The following is a 4,565-nucleotide window of genomic DNA, read 5'->3' as shown; positions in this document are numbered from 1 at the left end:
GGAGTTGCTTCCATGCGAGATGGGTGTTTAGAGAGAAGACGTAAAGCTGCCTCCTATACGAGATACGAGATGGGTGTTTAGAGAGAAGACGTAAAGCTGCCTCCTACTCTAAACACCCATCTCGTATCTCGTACAGGAGGCATCTCTGCCTCTTCTTACGAGATACGAGATGGGTGTTTAGAGTAGGAGGCAGCTTTACGTCTTCTCTCTAAACACCCATCTCGCATGGAAGCAACTCCGATGTTCGTTTAAGCACGATTAATAGAGGAAAGAATAAATGTAAAGAACTGGCTAGCAGCAACGATTTAGATTTTTTCGTACGGGAAGAGCTCCAAGCTTCGCTTAGTTAGTGTTCAAAGAAAGTGGAATGTAAAAATCTACATAATAGCTATGACGAACCAACGCAGGGGCATGTGGGGGTGGGGGGTGGGGTTACGTAAATACATCTTTGTTTTAAACTAAACAAATTGTATACTAAATCTAACAATTAGGCTCACCTCCACAAATAACAGTATTGGAAAGTGCTAAAAATTATTATATAGGCTGTTGGTTAAGACCTACAAAAACCAAAATCTTAGCTACATTACTAACTAAAGAATGTAACCCTGCAAGAACTGACCTTAAAGATAATTCAAACGCATTTTCAAAGATATTTTAAATATGTTTCTGTATATTATCGTAATTTTTCGAAACTTCTCGTTTGTTCAAAGCTTGCTAGCTATCAGTCGCTTTATTCACAGCTCTGCGGTTTCCTTACTTCTAATATTAATTTTCTTTAATTTTGGATTCAATTTTATACTAAAATTCTTAAAGTAAATCCAATTATTCAGCTGTATGATTTGTCATCAAACGTTGAGTTTGCTCTCTTTATACGAAAAAAACAAACAAAAATAGATATTATTTGCTGTTACGCTTGTGAAATCATCGAATCTAGAACATCATTTTTAGCAGGCGACAGTCAATTTTATGGACATGCTATATCTAATTATTTAATGTGAAATTCACACGCACGCAAATAAATATATACATATGCAAAATAACGAAAATTCCCTGAATATATTTACCTCTTGATAAAAAATCACTTTCAAACATTATAGTATAGAAATCTCTTTGGAACTTTATCACATTGTGTCGTATTGATGGCAGTACTTAAACCTATAAGTTCGTTGTTTTATATAACAAAAAAAATGGCCTTTTACTAATTCATAACGCACACTAAAAATAAATTATCTACATGAATACGTCTGTTGAAACATTTTGTATACATTTGAAACAGGATTGTCAATGGCCCAACTATTCACCTTTGTATCTTGTAGCTTGATGAAGTGTGTTTTATTACAGATATCATAAACGACTTATCTTCCATTAACCCTTTACTGACATCTCGACTTCTAAGAATATTGTTCTTACTCACGTTAACGACGTGGAGGCAGTGGGTAAAGTATGGTTGGTATTTCTCATTGGCTTAAAAGTATATAACTGATTTTGACTTGTCGACCGATATAGAAGATTGGCAAGCACTACATTATGTTAATGGTTGCAACGACAGCGGGAGGAAGACAGAGAGATTATAAGTAGAATGTTTCAATGCGAGACGGCGAGGCCGTTGTGGCGTTAAATGACATTTTGACTACCCAAGCTAGAAATATTCGTGTTAATACAAAGAGGCGGCCAGCGAACAAGAAAGAGCAGACTGTGGTATTTTCCAGCTCTTAGTCCAGCAATATAAAGAGCTTTATGTCACTTGGGCAACCGTTTACAAGGAGATGCAGAAGTCAATTGACAAGCAAACAAATCAGAGGTATAGCAAAATTAAACTGGAACAGTATCATTGAGATGATTTCAAGGTCATGTCAGATATTTAGACAATAACAAATGTAACATTTTAAACCGAAAATTACGAAACTCTCTCCTGAAGAATAATAGTTATAAGCGTAAATGCCCCCAATTTATGCGTATGGCGTTGTGCCATAGGAAATCGAAATCGTACCATACACAAATCTGGGTTTGAGGTGTAAGGTCAATAATTTTCCATAAGTAGGTCAGTCATTACACCTTTGAAGGATCCAAAAGGTTAAAAAAAGTATTCAAGTAAAAGTCCTCTGCATAAAGTAACACACAAGCATTGTGCTGCGGCTGCTCCCAAATCACCTAAGCAATGTTACAATATTCAGTTAAAAAACTATTTAACACGGCCATAGCGTATGGAGAATGTCAGCAGAATGCTCACACTACTGGCAAATTATATGCTGAACGGTTCCTAAATGGAATACTTCACATCAGATCATAGGAAATGTGTATCAGCGGCTGCGTACTACAGGTTCAATTACGTATAGCGCTATTCTACCAGACAATGAACAGCAAGCAATCAGTTTTGTCAACGAAATCGTCATATTGACATTTATCCCACTTGAGCAGCACTTTGAGCACAACCATTCCTTATCGCCCTCATAATGTGAGGATGTTTACCTCATCTACATTTATACCTGCAACATTTGTGCTGTGAAGCGATTTTGGTAATGTTTAGCTTAAAATGTTTCATTTGTTACTGTCTACACCTTTATTTATAATTGATATTTTTGGTGTATGACCTTGAAGTTTATCTAATGTGACCTCATTGGTATTATCACACGATAAGCCCACAGCATCTTATTTCGTACCATTAACAATTATTTTCTATACCTCCCCATTTATTAATCATATGACTGTCAAAGAGTTTCTTAGTCAACCGGTATGTACCTGGTTGTTTGTATGAGTAAAAATTTGTTAATTTCTCATATCTACTTTACTGTGTTGGTTACTAACGCAAAGATTACCACAACATACCATCTATTACACTTATATCAACACATAGGCCCAGTATTGCCAGGTGGTTAGGGCGCTTGACTTACAATCTGAAGGTCGCGGATTCGAATCCCCGTCCCAACAAACATGTTCGCCCTTTCAGCCGCAAAAAATAAAGAATTTCACAACTGAACAAGTTGTGTAAATATTATGAGTGCTGTAACTCAACTAGTGGAGTCTATACAAAAGAACTCTTATACTGAAACATAAGCTCTTTTAGATTTAAACAATTTTTTTATTTTTGTACACACATATTGCATCTGAAAATATGAAATCAAAGTAATATATTTTTTTAATATTTAATATTCTATTTTACGATCAATATAATACTAATTCCGAATTTGTTTATTAGATACACATGAAAGTTACCTTTATAAAAAACACAAGTTAACCAACGAGAGATAAGCTGGACCTATATCATAGTGAAAAGTATCAAACATACTGTTGGTGTGAATGTGTTTTGTAGTCACTATGAGAAAAACCTATACACTGGATAGGTGAAGTAAAGAAAGAGTGTCATTGGCCACTATTCAGTTCTTCACATTATATAGCCGCACGATAGCAGATATAATAAATAAACTTAGTATCGTTTAATTTCGAAATCTAAGTTCAAGGGAGGTCCAGTTCAATCTACACTTTGGTCAACGTGTTATTGGTTTATACTAATTTAGAGTTTTCAAAGACACGATCATCTTTAAGCATGAGCACAGCGTGCCCAAAAGTATAGGTAAAACAGATATATTAATTTATATTGATCACATTCCCATTACATACATGGAAAAAATGACAGAAAAAATTATAGTATTTAATTCTTCTTAGCATTTATGGAATCTATACTCAGTCCAGCGGTTTGTTTTGCTATATGTGAATGAGAATCACAATTTCACAGTTAAATCTTGTATCTCTTTAGCTTGACTCACTGAAGCCTAATAAATGTGGTAAATGATGGAATATTAAATGATACATTATTTTTTGTTTCTTACTCACTTTATTTGAAAATTTTTTTTAATGATAACTGTCCCGTTAATTACGTGCCAACATTATCACTAATATTATTACATGATAACATTATCTCTAATATTTTAGATGATGAACATTTACACACAAAAATTATCGAGCTAGTTTCACCATGAAAACATTAACAAGAGAACTTCTGTAACAGATATTGATCAAATAATGGACTTTTAGTAACAATGAACACAGTTGAACGAAATTTTTAGAAACTTGTTTAAGTGTTAATTGCAAGCGAACTTTAAAATCCCAGCACGGTTTATTTGTGCAACTTAGAATCCCAAGCAGGGTGATTAGTATTACGAAAGTACCACTTGAGTACTGATAGGTAACTTGGCCACATAACTGGATAAAAATATAAACATTTTATGATATGATTTTTTTTCTCTCTATAAAGCATAACATTTACAGTCGTTTATTATTATATATATATAAATCTTCTCTTTAGACAGTACAAATCTATATCATATTTTTATTGATATATCAATAACTTGGATTTTTGGACCTGTGGCTAGTGCTTTAGATTCGTAGTGCCCTTAAGCAAGACATTTTATCCCAGTATATTTATACAGTATATCCAGCTGTATAATGGATGACCAGCTGGGTACCTGCATTGGATTGACTTTCTGGAATAAGGTTGGAGTTTGTTTGTTTGTTTTTGAATTTCGCGCAAAGCTACACGAGAGTTATCTGCGCTAGTCGTCCCTAAT

This window comes from Limulus polyphemus, unplaced genomic scaffold (genome assembly GCF_000517525.1).
Source record: "Limulus polyphemus unplaced genomic scaffold, Limulus_polyphemus-2.1.2 Scaffold198, whole genome shotgun sequence".
In the NCBI taxonomy this organism is placed as follows: domain Eukaryota; kingdom Metazoa; phylum Arthropoda; class Merostomata; order Xiphosura; family Limulidae; genus Limulus; species Limulus polyphemus.
Note: the sequence above shows the minus strand (reverse complement) of the source record.